Source organism: Pristis pectinata, chromosome 11 (assembly GCF_009764475.1).
Source record: "Pristis pectinata isolate sPriPec2 chromosome 11, sPriPec2.1.pri, whole genome shotgun sequence".
In the NCBI taxonomy this organism is placed as follows: domain Eukaryota; kingdom Metazoa; phylum Chordata; class Chondrichthyes; order Rhinopristiformes; family Pristidae; genus Pristis; species Pristis pectinata.
The window spans coordinates 74,038,436-74,054,730 of NC_067415.1; positions in this window are offsets into that span (position 1 = coordinate 74,038,436).

Below are 16,295 nucleotides of genomic sequence, written 5' to 3' on the forward strand. Positions count from 1 at the left end.
CAAATACACTTGTAGAATATTAATATGCATTCTGAGGCCCACTTGTGACTACTTGACACTGGATATTGGTATGTGCATTTAACTCGTACTAATCTTGACTCCATATGCTCACTTTCAAGCTGCCATTGAAATCAAGGCAACCTCTCTAAACATTATCAGAATTACTTTTGCTCCTATGATCCCAACTGCTTGAACGTCTTGGTAATATTTTTGACCATTCGCAGTCTGTTTTTACCTAAGAAAGGGGAGAGAAATGACCACTGTGCTGACTCCCCTCTGCCAGAATGAAAAGGAGGCTCTTTTTATTCCACTGTCCATCATATGTGTCAAACATACAGAGGACACAGCACCGTTGGTTCAATCCTGACCTCTGGTGCTGTCTGTATGGAGTGCGCATATTTTCCCTGTAACTATGTGGGCTTCTCCCAGGCGCTCCATTTCTTATGGATGGGCAGGCACGGTAGCACAGTGGTTAGCGTAATGCTATTACAGTGCCAGCAACCTGGGTTCAATTCCGGCCACTGTCTGTAAGGAGTTTGTACATTCTCCCCTTGTCTGTGTGGGTTTCCTCCAGGTGCTCCGGTTTCTTCCTACATCCCAAAGACGTGCGGGTCAGGAAGTTGTGGGCACTCTATGTTGGTGCCGGAAGCATGGCGACACTTGTGGGCTGCCCCCAGAACACTCCATGCAAAAAGATGTATTTCACTGTGAGTTTCAATGTACATGTGACTAATAAAGTTGTCCTATCTTATCTTATGGATAGCAGACAGTCTAGATAATGTCCAGCCATAAGGCATTATCAGCCCATATGGTGCTCAAGGGGGTCTCCTGGGGATGTCTCCCAGACTGAGGCTGACATGGAGAGATTACTTTAAAAGCAATGACCCACTCTCTATGGGTCAACTTACCAATGCTTTTATTGCTGCCTGTCCAGCAAATAACAATACTTGAGAAATGCAAAAGGAGGATTTTAATACCTCTTAAAGGGAGTAAATCATAGTTACATTTTCTTAACTTCCATATCTCCTTACTTCCTTATGACATACTAAGAGGCCATTTTGGTCCATCGAATCTATGCTGACTCACAGAGAAATCACAGTCATACAGCACAGAAACAGGCTCTTCAGCTTGCTGAGTCCACACTGACCATCAAGCACCCATCTACACAAGTCTGACATTAATCCTTTTGTATTCTCCCCATGTTTCCATCCACTCCCCCCCACTCCCCAGATTCTACCATTCACCCATACACTTGGGGAATTTACAATGGACAATTAACCTACCGGTCCACAAGTATTTTTGGGGGATGTGGGTGAAAACCAGTGCCCAGAGGAAACCTACACAATTACAAGGAATACATACATACTCCATGCAGACAGCACTAGAGGTCAAGATCACAAGAACTGTGAAACAGCAGCACTATCTACTCTGCCACTGTGCTGTCCACTAATTTTCCTGGTAACCTATTCTCCATACATTCCCATTGAGTCCTCCCAGATTCCACCACTCACCAACACACAGTGGCCAATGAACCTACCAGCACGCATTTGGGATGTGGAAGAACACCAGAGCACCTGAGGGAAACTCATGGGATCACAGAGAGAACATGCAAACTCCACACAGATGGCATTTGAGGTCAGGAATGAATCCAAGTTGCTATAGCAGTGTGGCAGTAGCTCTGCTAGCTGTGCCACTGTGCCGCCTTCTGAAGCCAGGATGCCCCAATTTTGCAACTGTCTTTGGCGACTTCCTATATTTAGAATTCTGCTTAGCACACAACTAGCTCACCAAAAATGGATGAAATCCAATTTCTAGGCTCATGTATGGTAACATCTGAACAGATTTTCCTTTACAATTGTTTTATTTTAATTGAAATTTAGTTGCATAGCAAATAAAAATATAAACATGATTCAATCCAATTTTAGGCCCTGGTTTACGATACAATTGATTTGGAATGCTATAACATATGCTATCCATTAGAAGCTATCTCCAGGAGTCAACACTGAGATGCAAGTGAAAGTCAAATTTCAAACTGGAACTGCTCATATTCATTGGTAAATAATGCACCCCTTTCTGTATGGAGTTCTCACACTTTCTGAGTATTTGGCGTTTAATGAGTGGATGGTGGCTTGATTTCCATCTCAGTTAATTAATAAAACTGTCATCTGGGTACCAACACGTCCTTCTTTCTGGGTCTAATTGACGATAGTGTGGGAACTCACTTAAAACCAGGAAAAGAACAACTACCATTAATTTTGACGGTGCAATATAAAGACTAGTATTTCTGTAGCTTGTGACAAAATAAGAGCATTATTGCAGAAGCCCTAAGAAGAAATGTGAAGCATAATAATGGCATAATTCACTTACTCCAGAATCTTACTGGGAACTTAACACGACCTTGGACGAGATATTTCTTCTCTCTCTCAATCATGCACTAGTGTTGTTATGCTTATTTTGTTGTTTATCTTGCACATATGTAAGGCATGTATAATTTATGCTAACTTATGTTTTTGTGAACTTATGTTTGTCCTTGTCTTATAACATACTGTGCCGTTGCTGCAAAAAGCTAATTTTCATGACCTTTATACCTGTGTATGTATACCTTTGACAACAATAAACTTGAACTTAACTTGAACTTAATCTCCAAAGCACTGGTGTGTCAACATAATGATGCAAATCTCCAGAAAGATATGGAGCATTGAAGGTAAGTCCAAGACACTTCTGTGAACATCCTCATGACAGAATTCGATATATTGTTTTGATATCAAGTGCATTCAAGGGATATGGAGTTTGTACGGAAAAAAATGGTCTGACCTCAAAATCAGCCATGATCATGCTGAATGACAGAGCATGAATGAGGGCCTAAAAACCTACTCCTGCACCTTTTGTAGTTATTTTCTGTCCATCGTTGCTACATACACATTCATCTTCAGTTCCATTTTTATTTTTACTCTCATGCTCTGTGTCAGTAAGTACTTTCTACATAAAGCCAAGATTATTTAGTTTCTTTTGATGTGACAGATACTGAATCATGTTACATCATCCATTTCCACTGCTAGAGCTTTGCTTCTTTGAGGTAATGAATATGTGGGCTGAGAAGGGTTCATTGCTGAAATCATGTTGTCTGCCCTGTCATTGTAAGTAAGATGACCTTGCAAAGATATGTGACCATAAGTAACACATGTACTGTCACATACTTGTAGCCAGAGACAAGATGTCAAGAATCGCATCAGGCTTTGGGAATTCACTCTGATGAGAAAGAGATGCTGGGAACTCCAGAACGAATTGTACAGTGAAGGAAAGCCATATGGTCAACAGCTGGTCAGTAAATAGAATAGTAAGTAAGAATGTTTTGGGAATTGCCATCCAACAAGAGCCTTATAATTAAGGAACCAAATGGTTGAGGTAATTGTGAAAAGCCTCCAGCAGGAGTTTGAAGGGGTTAAAAGAAACACACACTCGTATGGATAAAGGAGTGGATACCTAACTAATGAACCTTCAGCATTGTATGAGAGAATGAGTAATTAGATGCTATCAGAAGAGAAACCATCGGTCCAATTTCTGGTCATCAAAATCACCTTCATTGAGCCAGTCAGGCAACAACTGTAGGTATGAGGGCAAACTAATGAGGAATATAAAAACAGCTAATTAGAGTTTCTTTAAATACATAAAAAGGAAGAGAGAAAGCTCCAAGTGAATATTGGTCCTCCAGAGAATGGTGTTGAGGGAATAGTTATGGAGAACAAGGAAATGGCAGAGAAGTTAAACAAATGTTTTGCGTCAGTCTTGATGGTAAAACATACCACAAATATCACATTAATAATTAATAATGCTGGAGAGGAACTAAATACCATCATCATCACTTGAGAATTGGTATTAGACCAATTAATGGGGCTAAAGGCCAATGAGTCCCCTGGCCCAGATCATTTGAATTCTTGGATGCTGAAAGAAGTGGCTACTGTGATAGTCAATGAATTAGTTATAATCTTCTAAATATCCTTAGATTATGAAGAACTTTCCAGAGGATTGGAAATTGACTAATGTGACATTCCTGATCAAAAAGCAAGTAAGTATAGCCAGACATTTACAGTATCAATGAAAAGACATTGGAATTAATTGTTTCCAAATAATAATAACAGCACATTTAAAACATTATAATTAAGCAGAGTAAGCGTGGTTTCATGAAGCAGAAATTATGTCTGATAAGTTTAGTTGAGTATTTTGAGTTGGTGGAACAGTGTGGATAGAAGGCAACAAGTAGATATAATATTTGAACTTCCAGAAAGGTTCGTCAAGATACCTCAGAAAAAGTTAAGTCACAAGAGCCCATGGTGTTGAAGACAACATATTGGCATGGATATGGGATTGGTTAACAAGTAGCAAGTGGGGATATTGGGCTATTTCGAGGATGGTAACTTGTGACCAATGGGTTATCACAAGGATCAACATTGAGACCATAAATGTTTACCAAATGTTTACCATATCTATCTATCTATCTATCTGTCTATCTATCTATCTATCTATCTATCTATCTATCTATCTATCTATCTATCTATCTATCTATCTATCTATCTATCTATCTATCTATCTATGTATAAATTATTTGGAGGAAGGAAATGAATGCCCAGTAGCCAGATTTGCAGATGAGATCAAAGTAAGTGGGAAGCCAAGTTGCAATAAGTTTGCAAGCAGGTTACAAGTAGATATTGATAAATTAGGTGAATGGGGAAAATGTTGGCAGAAGGAATATCATGTGGGTACATATGAACTTGTTCAGTTTGGAAGCAAGATCAAAAGAATAGAGTAAATGGAAAAAAGTTGCAGAAAGCTGCATCATTAAGAAATGTTAAGGTCTTTACACTTCGAGCACAGAAGGCCAGTACACAAGTGCAGCAGGTAATACAAAAGGCTAACAAAATATTGGCCATTATTTCAAGAGAGTTGGAGCACAAAAGTAAGGAACTCTTACTGAAACTGTTCAAGGTACCAGTGAGGTGAGATCTAGAGTACCATGGACATTTTTGTCCACCGCTTTAAGGAAAGGTATTATTCCATTGGACGCATGGCACTGGGTATGGAGGGGTTGTCTTCCAAGGAAATTTTAGCAGGTTGGGCCTTTACTCATCAGACTTTAGTAGAATGAGATGCGATCTTCTTGAAACATGTAAGATTCTTAGGAGGTTAGAAACCAGGTAAATACTGAGAGAATGCTTCCTCTCATGAGAGAGATTGGAACTAGAAGCCATGGTACCAGAATAATGGAATGCCAAATCAGCCGTGGTCTCACTGAATGGCACAGCAGGCTCAAGGGGCTCAATAACCCTTGTAATGAAAGCATTAACTTTGTTTCTCTTTTCACAGATGCTGCCTGACTTGTTGAGTACTTCCAGCATTTTTCCACTTTTTATCTTAATGGTATGTCTCATCTGGATTTCTGTTTACCTGTTATGTTTTAAGTTTTTTTTCAAAAAACAGCTGGCTGCAATTTGTCTAAAACCAGTGCTCTTAATTCTATGACCACCAACTCTGATTTATGTATTTGAACATTTCTTGTGAATCTCCATGTGGCAGCCCTGAAGTGATCCCGACACCAAATATTTACCACCTTTACCTTCTCTGTCACTAGAAGACAACAGCTACCACTTTAGAGCACGAGCACTTGCGTAATCCCCTCCACGTCACAGACCATTCTAATTTGGAAATATGTCTCTGTTTGCTTTATTGCCACCGTGTCTAAATCACAGAAATCATTCCTCAATACACTGTGGGAGCAGTATCACTAGATGGACTATAGTGAAAAGAAGTGATATATGGGTTTCTCTTCCTAGATTTGTAAATTAGAATATTTTTTTAATCAGTGTAAATCAACCTTCCTTGCTGAATCTTAATATTTCAGACATATTTATTATGTGTTTGTACGTTACAGCCACCAGATAGAATTTGGAATTTTAACAGAACATGAAAACATAGTTAAAAAACTGGAAAAAGAAGTAGGATGTTTATCCAGGAGTCCGTTCTACAAAGGTAGCCAATCCATAATCTAGTTTCACACACAAGCCTTTCCTCATATCCTTTAACAGGCACTCACCAATTTTCAGGTTTAAATTAAGAACTTGGCTGTTTTCAATATCATTTGTGGAAAAAAAAATCCAATTTCTTCCATCCTGAATGTCTGCAAGTCTTTCCTAAATCCACTGCTGAAGTGTCCAGCTCTAATCTTGAACTTCCTCTTCATCCTACACTACATAGCTAGGTTAATAGTTCCTTGTTATCTTCCCATTGGTTCTGGCTGGGAGCAGAGAGATGCAAGGAGATTTTTTTTCGAACACGTCAATGTACCACATATCCACAAGCTATGATGTTTCTCCTCTCAAATGAAAGGGCAGTTATCATGTTTTGGAATGGGCAAGGAATCAAATTTTATTATTAAGGCTAACATCATTGCTGGTTTGAATGTGAATAGTCATTAAAGCAGAGTACTAGGGAGACTTTGGAAACCGTATGTTACTATTGAAGATGAATCTCCAGATTGCATTGTTGAAATGTTCTGAATACAGCATTTGTTTGGAAACATATTGTATTTTTTTCTGCACCATCTATTGGGAACAAACTGCACAAAACACTTTCTGTTAACCTGGGAGATACGATTGTCAAATTAAGTCGCCTGTGGCACTAAGGCTGTTTTACAAGAACGCAACCTTAATAAAATCATGGGCAGCTTGAAAGATCACTTGCTTTTATGTACTGACTTTGTGATGTGTAATGTCTCTTCTTGATTGTGCCTCAGGCACCTTATTAATGACTGCAATTGCATTATTATTGGCTAGCTAATTCATTGACGTTTCAATGGTCTTTGTGAATTCACAAGTCAAAACAATTAACAATCTGTCCCTTTTATCTTAAACAGGTTGCAAGTGGCAACCATACATCAAAAACTGTGTGGAATAATTTGAAAAGTTGGAATTTTTTTTACATTTAAATATGCTTGTGACCTGGCACTACCTCGGAGACCAGACCAGTGCAGTTTGAGATCCAGGTATTAATTTTTTGAATGTGAAAAGTATGTGAATCACGAATTCTGGCTCTTCTGCACAATTGTGCACAGAAATTTTATGTTACATGCAAAGCTGTGGATGAAGCATGGAACTGGTAGTATGATATCAAGCACCTGGGAGCTTTCAAAGTAGCAGTTCCCATTTTGAGTAGCAACGCTGCTTTGGGGCACATTCATCCTCAAGTGGAGGGTACATATATAGGGATGGACACCACACAACTCTTCTTACAGGTGTTGTTCAAGGTGGGAATCTGGGACAGGAACCATCACCAGGGTAAAATCTACTTAGGTTGGATATGGAAAATATCTGTTTAATTCTTGAAGATCCCAGACTTCACTCCACTAAGCGACTCTTCATAAGCAGCTCAGATCGATTTAACTAGTGCTGGAGAACTCACCCGCTGGTAAGCCCTGCTCTCACGTTTTGGGGCTAGCGCCATTTACAAAAGGCATTTTTAGCCAGAATATCACATCAGCTGCATGACCAGCAAGTTCTGCATGAAAGCTCGCCAATGCACAAAGGACCATGTTATAATTACCCAATCTACTTAACTTCTAAAAGAATAACATTTCATATTTTATAAATTTTACACCTAAACATTTTTAATTTGTTTTGTTTAACTTAATGTTTTTGAATGTTAGGGATACTTAGAAGCATTCAGAATCCTTTACAGCTTTTGTTAGGAGGTTAAGGTGAGGGGTCCTAGCCAACTATTAAAGATTTTTACAGCTGTTTTGTAGGTAGCGCAAGCGTCACCCTAGGGGGCCGTTTGCTTTTATCGCCAGTCTCGGTACACGTTATGGCCCATGATGGGGAAGATCGCTGATTGGCATTGGCGGCAGGAGTGGGATTACTTGGGCGTGGAGGACCGGCTCACTCTGCTTGGCTGCGCGTCGCGTTACTGCTGCCTCGGGTGGATGCTTCAGAGTCGGGTCTGAACACCTGAGGATGCGACTTTCATCGAACCTTTCAGCATCAAGGAACTTTTCTCCTGCTTCTCCTCCCTTCTTCTCCTACTTGCTGGGAAGTGGACTCCTTCTGGTAAAATCACAGAGAATGCAGCAGATGACCACATGCAAATTAATGTGCATTTCTCAGACGTAAACTGTAACTGATCAGCATTTTACATTCTAGTTTTCTGATCAAACAGTGGGCTGGCATGGTAGTGTAGCAGTTAGTGTAACATTATTACAGTGCCAGCGACCCAAGTTCATTTCCCTCTGCTGTCTGTAAGGAGTTTGTGCATTCTCCCATGCCTGCGTGGGTTTCCTCCGGGTGCTCTGGTTTCCTCCCACATTCCAGAGACGTACAGGTTAAGAGCTGTGGGCATGCTATGTTGGCGCCGGAAGAGTGGCAACACTTGCGGGCTGCCCCCAGCACACTCTCAGTAACGCAAAAAGATGCATTTCACTGTGTGTTTAGATGTACATGTGACTAATAAATATTTTGTCTTATCTTATCTTGTAAAGCTTTTTCTGACTCCCTGACTCCTCCCCCTGTCCCTCTCCTCCATGCTTAATGGTATTGTTAGGGATTTAGGAATTGTGGAATCATGTGAATTATACCAGGTATTAATTCAAATCCAAATCTTAGTGTTAATTGCAAGCAGTAATCAGCTTGAAATTAAAAGGACAGCTATGTAAACAAACAGTACTGACTATAGAACATAGGCTACTGGCCCACAGCAGGGGGCTGACTGCACAAGAGATATGGCCTGTAAACTTACATGGCCATGAGACATCCTCATATGCATCAGCCAAACGTAAGAAATGGGGGTAAGTTATTTGGCCTCCATCAAACCAGGCGACACTGGCTAAGTTATTTTGCACCATTGTGACTGAGTTCAAGGAGGCTTCCAAACTGATTTTGTCGCTTAGCACACTAAACATGGTCATCGATGTATTTGCTCTCTATTAATAATTGGGACATTGGTGTATTCAGAGAGTCAGCTCTCACGGCACTAATCATGAGTGTCTGGGTTTTCTGCCCTCAGAAACTCTTAGACCATCTGTGTGAATTACTTTATCCCAGCATTCAGAAGTGTTAAAAGTCAAAGTTGAGTTTATTGTCACATACACAGGTGAAATGAAAAACTTGCAGCAACATCACAGGCACATCACATCATATAAGAAGCACTCCCTTGTAAATATCTAACTCAATGGAACCATTTACCAGAGTAAAGAAATATCATTGTGGCAATTGGATTTGTATTGAATCACCTGCTGTTATCTTTGATCTTGAGAGTATAAAAACATGTACTTTGAGTTCGGGGAGACTCTGCTGAGTTTCCGAGAGGATGCCTGTTCGTTGCGATGAATAAAGACCTTTTATATCAACCAGTGTCAGTTTCTCTCCAGTGACTCAGTTCAGCAGTCACAACAGTGTTAGGCCATTCGATGTCCTGCTGCTACATTAGGAACTCAGTATTTAGTATTAGGATGGCTTTGGGCAGGGCATTGACTCCAATAGATCCAGGAAATTGGTATTGGTATTGGTTTATTATTGTCACTTGTACCGAGGTACAGTGAAAAACTTGTCTTGCACACTGTTTGTACAGATCAATTCATTACACAGTGCAGATACATTGAGTTAGTACAGAGTGCATTGAGGTAAAAGTGTAGAATGATAATAGTAAAGGTAATAAGTAGATCTGTAGAGAGCAGCTTGCAACGAGTTGCCACACTATTATCTCATACTTACAACATAGGTGACAAAAACAAGTGGGACACCATGGGCAGCAAATTCTGATCTATTATGCAAAAAAGAAAAACAGCTTTTATTCGTATAGCATCCCTCCCAACCTAAGAACATTCCAAAGCACTTTGTGGTTAAGTTAGTAGTTTGAAATATATTGTGGCAAATGGACCAACAAATCACACATATCAAGGTCTTACTAATCTGTTTTCACAATGTTTTGCTTGAAGGATTCAAGCTTGTTTGCTTGTTTTACACCGGATTCAAAGGCAAACTTGTGTTTATGTCCTTTCTGAAAAATGGCACCTCTTACTGCATGGAAGTGTCAGCCAGGATTATGTGCTTGTCTCTGGAGTGGGATTTGAACCCACAACCTTTGACTCAATAAGAGTTTAATCACTGAGCCCTGGAAGACTCAATGCAAACAGTTGTAGTGAAGTCATCCCATGAATGGTTCACTTATTATCTCAAGCTGTCAGTTAACTGATCCATCCTCCCAAAAGCCTCAGACATTTCTTTTATTAAACAAACAGGAAAATATTTCCCCTGTGAATTAGGTAAGGAAAATAATAGAAAAATCTTTATAAAGTATAGCCTCACAATTTTATTATACTTAATGCACCCAGGAGAATTATGTCTATAAGTTGATCAATTCTTTTGCATTAAAAAAGTCATATTCCTGGTTGATATAAATTTATCAGGTGGATTTAAGTCATAGCAACCCCTGTTTGCAATATTCATAGCTGGCAAAATAGCTGTTTCCTTCCAACTATTAATATATTGATTTTAGCAAATCTTTCTTCCTTTGTTTCCGCATGAAATCATTGAGCTGACTATTTCATATTAGTTGCACAAATGTGATTTTTCTTCTGTTGCAGTGGCTGTAAATGGATGAATTTGCCACTTGTGTTTCCAGGATCAAAAACATTTCTACATCAAGCTCCATCACTTATGAAATAAATAGAATAATTTTCTGCAACTCATGGGCCCTGGCTTTGTTGGATAATGGCAGCAGTTTACAACGCAAAAAAATCCAGGAGATGCTCAGTCAAACACAGCTGTCTGTAACTAACAGAACAATGCTGGATGCTATATCATCTGACAACCTCCATTGCTAGATTCCCATTGAGGAATGGGCACTTGCTGTCTGTGCCAGGTGAGATGGCACAGGGTTTGTGACCTTACTGATTTCAATAGGGATTGTAGGATTGCATTGAAAGAAGGTAAGAAGAGGGTGCTCTGTTTTCAATTGTGTGTGTTTTATTTAATTTTTAAATTATTTAATTTTGCCTTTGTGTTCTTAATTGACTCCCTTTAATACAAAAATGTTTCAAGTATTTTAATTATTTATATGAATTTTAGTTTTCATATTTCCTTGTGACAAAGAAGGTGATTCAGCTCATTGAGTTTACACCAGCTCACAGAGAAATCTCATTCCTCAACTTATTTCCCCATAGTCGAGTTTAATATGTTCTAAATATTTGTGAATGTCACACATTCAGTGATATTTAAATACCTTGTGATGTTGACAGTCAGCGAAGCTGGGAGAGGGGCTTTATAGCTATCAATGCTTTCAAGGGAGTTTCATGGACAGGTTCTCTTAGTGCACTATTTGAACCCCTTGAACCAGTCAGACTAGGTCACTAATCATCAGTAGGCCATCTTCATCTGGAGCAGGTAAGCATGGGTGTATAGGAGCATGGCCGGTGGTTCTGGGTGATAGGCTTAATGTGTATACTGTACTTACTCTTATCCACATTGCAGTTTTACATATCATTAGATGCGCACATTGGCAGTTCAACAATTAATTTAATAATGAAGATAGACAACAACAGCTGTACGCTTCTCCTAAAATCCAGGCTACAAATCTATATTACAGAGTCAAGGAGACAGTTTAACAAATGAGTTTCATTCAACAACTACAAGCATCATGAGATTATGGGCAAGCTCCTAATAACTTTTTCATTTATTTCAGTGGGTGGAAATTCACTCCAATATTTGAGGCTGGAGATCAGGGGTCCCAAATGGCTGCACATAATTGCAAAGTTTGTCCTTAAAAGCATATGTTACAGTTTTTAAATGTGTCGGCTGGAACACTGAAAGTTTCTGAAAGAAGACAACTAATTCTTCAATGCCTCAACTAATCCTTGTTTAACCATGCAGATTGTTTCAAATAAGAAGGCAAGAAAAGCCACTCATTAGAAAAATCAGCCAATAAAAAATGAAAATTAAATATCTTTTCCCCCTTCCCCCAAAGATTCAAAACTGGTAACATGAGCAGTTCCACAGTCAATCAATCATCTCATTGATTTTATCAAACTGATTTCAGGTACCATCTTGATTTCCAGAATGTGAAATGTAAATGTGAGAAAACACATTCACAGTTAAAATGGTATACTTATTTATAAGGTTGGTCTGTATGTTTCAAAAAGGGTCTCAGCAGTTTTCTCCTATAAGGTAAGCCTCCTCTCTAGAATCTGGGATCTCATTTCTGTCACTCATCTTAACTGCTATAAATACACTCAGATGGTGAATTCCCAAAGTGTCCTTATGTCAAACTGTGCATGACATATTGTTCTCCTGCATTGTAACTTAAGCCTGACACTATTTACTGACTCGAATACAATACTGAGCAATGAAGACTGATATTACCAACAGGAGTTCATGGCTTGGTCAGTAAGTAGACTGTGTGACAGTAAATCATGATTCTGGTGCTTTGAACCATATCCTACTTTCTGGTCCTCAATCACCGAACGTTTCTCTAAAAATAATCTTCTGAATGGATGTTTTATTGACAGGAGAAATACTCAGTAGAACTGCCACTGTGGATTGCTGTTGCTCTGTTGTTCTTTCATTGTCAAGCTTGTATCTTATTACAGTTTAATAGTTATCTTAAAGTTGAATAACTCATCATTCATATTCCTGAACAGACATACACCAGTTTGTTTTTTATTAGTTTGTTATTTTCACATGTACCGAGATACTTTGAAAAGCTTTGTCTGCATGACACCCAGGCAGATCCTTCCATTCATAAGTACATTGGGGTAGTAAAAAGAAAACACAATGCAGAATATAGTGTTGAAGTTACAGAGATAGTGCAGTGCAGGTAAACAAATAAAGTGCAAGGGCTGTGACGAGGTAGATTGGGAGATAAAGAATTTCTTGAGCAAATGAAAGTCTCTCTCTGTTTCTTTCATTTCCCTCCCTTTCTCTGCATTTCTCTTCCTGTCTCTATATTAGTTCAATTCACTTGATGCATCAAATATTATGATCCAGTTCATGCTGCCTTACTTTCATACCACAGGCTCAATAGCTAAAACTCTCTGCTTTCACTTCTTCTGCAGTAATCCACTCCCCACTTTTCGCTGTAGTTTGTGATCCTACTGTTTCCCATAGTGCTTTACATTATGGTCTGCTGCTCCTTTGGAGTGGGATCATACTGAACATTGTAAACACATTCAGACCCTCAAGTACAAATTTTAACAAGTACAAAGTAATTCCTTATTATATCGGAATTTTAGACTCAGTCTCCACTTCGATGGTCACTTTATTGGTTTGCCATTACTTCGGAGTGGCTCAATGCACACAATTACTGCTCATATACTCCCCCATAAATCCACTCATAATTCATGAAGAATCTCCTGAAGGAAACTGGCTTCAACCTAACTGGTGAAGCTCTGTGCAGAAGAGGACCTTCTTGTCATTCAGAAAAGCTTTGACACCAGGTGAATCCATACCCCAGGGTGAAACAGCTGCCAAGCTGTCAAACAGCTTGAATACTTGTGAAATGTCTGTTAAGTTAAACTCACTATGAAACACATTAAATAATCAAAAAATGAAAAGAGTTTTCTGATATATTCATTCAAGGCCTGTGGGCTTTGCAGGTTAAGCCAGCATTTAATTGCCCCTCTCTGGTTGCCCTTGAGAAGGTGGTGGTGAGCTGCCTTCTTGAACTGCTGCAGTCCTTGAGGTGTGGGTATACTCACAATGCTACTAAGATTAACTCAACCAGTTTGAAAGAATATGGGTTACCCAAAACCCTTCCTCACAGTTGTTGCACTTCATTCAGCTGAATGGAATCACTGAACAGCCCAGCACAGGTTCAGCAGACAGATCACACAGAGTTCACCAGCAGTGTGCAGCAGAACGTCCAGTTTTCTACAGAAAACTTGAGCCATTATATTGTCAGCCCAAACACCATGATGCTGAAACAAATATAACTAAGCTCAAGATACAACAATGTCACTTTTGGTTTGATTAATGGGTTGGATTGTACTGATGGCTGGTCACCGGTTCCATCAAAGACCATCAACTAGTTGCAGTGGGTGCATCACCATTTTCTGGGCTTCTGCATCTACACATGGACTGATAGTCAGCTGAATGTACGTCTGCCTTCTTGCTATCTTGTACAAACCATGAGTCCATTGGTGGTTGGTAATGTAATGAGCTGAAGGGACAGGTGAACTTCATGTCCAGTTCCACAGCTTTAAGGTAGATATAGCTGGTGCATCATTTGAATGAAGTTACCAACATTCCTTAAAAAAGGTAAGTTGCGTTAAGTTTTTTTTAATACTTTCACTGTATACATTTCACATTTGTAAATAATTAGGATTCAGTTAATTACACTTAAAAACAATGAGACAGACCTTAATCACCACAAGCTGTCAAAGGCTGACAGGGTGATTCTGGGGGTAGGGCCTCAAGATGCATTGTTTGAAGGTCCAGGCCTCACTCACAGCCCACTCCACTCACGAGACAGCCACAGGAATAAAAACCTAAAGGATATTGGGAGCTGGTAAGTGCAATTGTGTGGTTAGCTCTGTGGAGGGGAATAAGTACTGGTAGCATGTCAAATCAACTACAACTGAGAATGTCCAGTCTAATTTAATATTAGCACTAAACTACAAAATAAATATTTCAGTATCAGAATCAGGTTTACTATCACTGACATATGTCATGAAATTTGTTGTTTTGTGGCAGCAGTACCGTGCAAGACATGAAAATTACAACAAGTTACAAAAATAAATAAATACCGCAAAAGAGGAATAACAAGTTAGAACAAGTTAGTGTTCATGGGTTCATGGACATTTCAGAAATCTGATGGCAGAGGGGGAGAAGCTGTTCCTGAAATGTTGAGTGTGGGTTTTCAGGCTCCTGTACCTCCTCCCCGATGGTAGTAACGTGAAGAGGGTATGTCCCGGGTTGTAATTGTCTTCAATGAATGATGCCGCCTTCTTGAGTCACCGCCTCTTGAAGATGTCCTTGATGGCGGGGATGGTTGTGCCCATGATGGAGCTGGCTGAGTCTACAACCCTCTGCAGCTTTTTTCAATCCTGTGCATTGGAGCCTCCATACCAGGCAGTGATGCAACCAGTCAGAATGCTCTCTGCTGTATATCTGTAGAAATTTGTAAGAGTCTTTGGTGACATACCAAATCTCAAACTCCTAATGAAGCAAAGATGCTAGTGCGCCTTCTCGTGATTGCATCAATGTGTAGGGCCCAAGATAAATCCTCTGAGATGTTGATGTCCAGGAACTTGAAGCTGCTCACCCTTTCTACCGCTGACCCCTCAATGAGGACTGGTGTGTGTTCTCCTGACTTCCCCTTCCTGAAGTCCACAATCAATTCCTTGGTCTTGCTGACATTGAGTGTGAGGTTGTTGTGACACCACTCAACCAGCTGATCTATCTCACTCCCGTATGCCTCCTCATTACCATCTGAGATTCTGCCAACAACAGTGGAGTCATTGGGGAATTTATAGATGGCATTTGAACTGTGCCTAGCCACACAGTCATGAGTGTAGGGAGAGGAGAGCAGTGGGCTAAGCACGTACCTTTGAGGTGCATCTGTGTTGATTGTCAGTGAGGAGCAGATGTTACCACCGATCTGCACTGACCGTGGTCTCCCGATTAGGAAGTCGAGGATCCAGTTGCAGAGGGAGATACAGAGGCGCAGATTTTGAAGCCTGTTGATTAGTACTGAGGGAATGATGGTGTTGAACGCCGATCTGTAATTAATAAACAGCAGCCTGACGTATGTTTTGCAAAGAACTTAAGGAATGAAATCCAGTGCTTGCTATGGTTTCACTTCTCCAACTTAACTTTCTTCTAGTTAAAAGTTCTGTTCTCCTCCGAATATAATTGAATCTTTCAAATCTCCATCTCTTTCCACTTACGTGATTCACCTAAGTATTATACTTATCTATTCTTTTGTCTGGCTCTCAGCATTTTTTGGAGAAATCTGATTGTCACAGAATTCACATGATGGTAATCAGTTGCTAAATCATCAAATGACATGAGAAAGTCAATCTTGGGTTTGTAAAATTTACTTCAGGTTGAGAATTCAATGATAGTTTGATCATCTATATATCTTATCACTGAAGAAGGATAAAATACATTTCTTTCGTATTTCAAAGTGATGAAGCACTTTTACTCGGATAACTCCATTATGACAATTTTCCCCCTCAAAAAAAACTTATTTGTAAGTAATGGCAAAACATACTATACTTGGATGTATCAGTGAAACAGATACCAAAGGTGACTGGG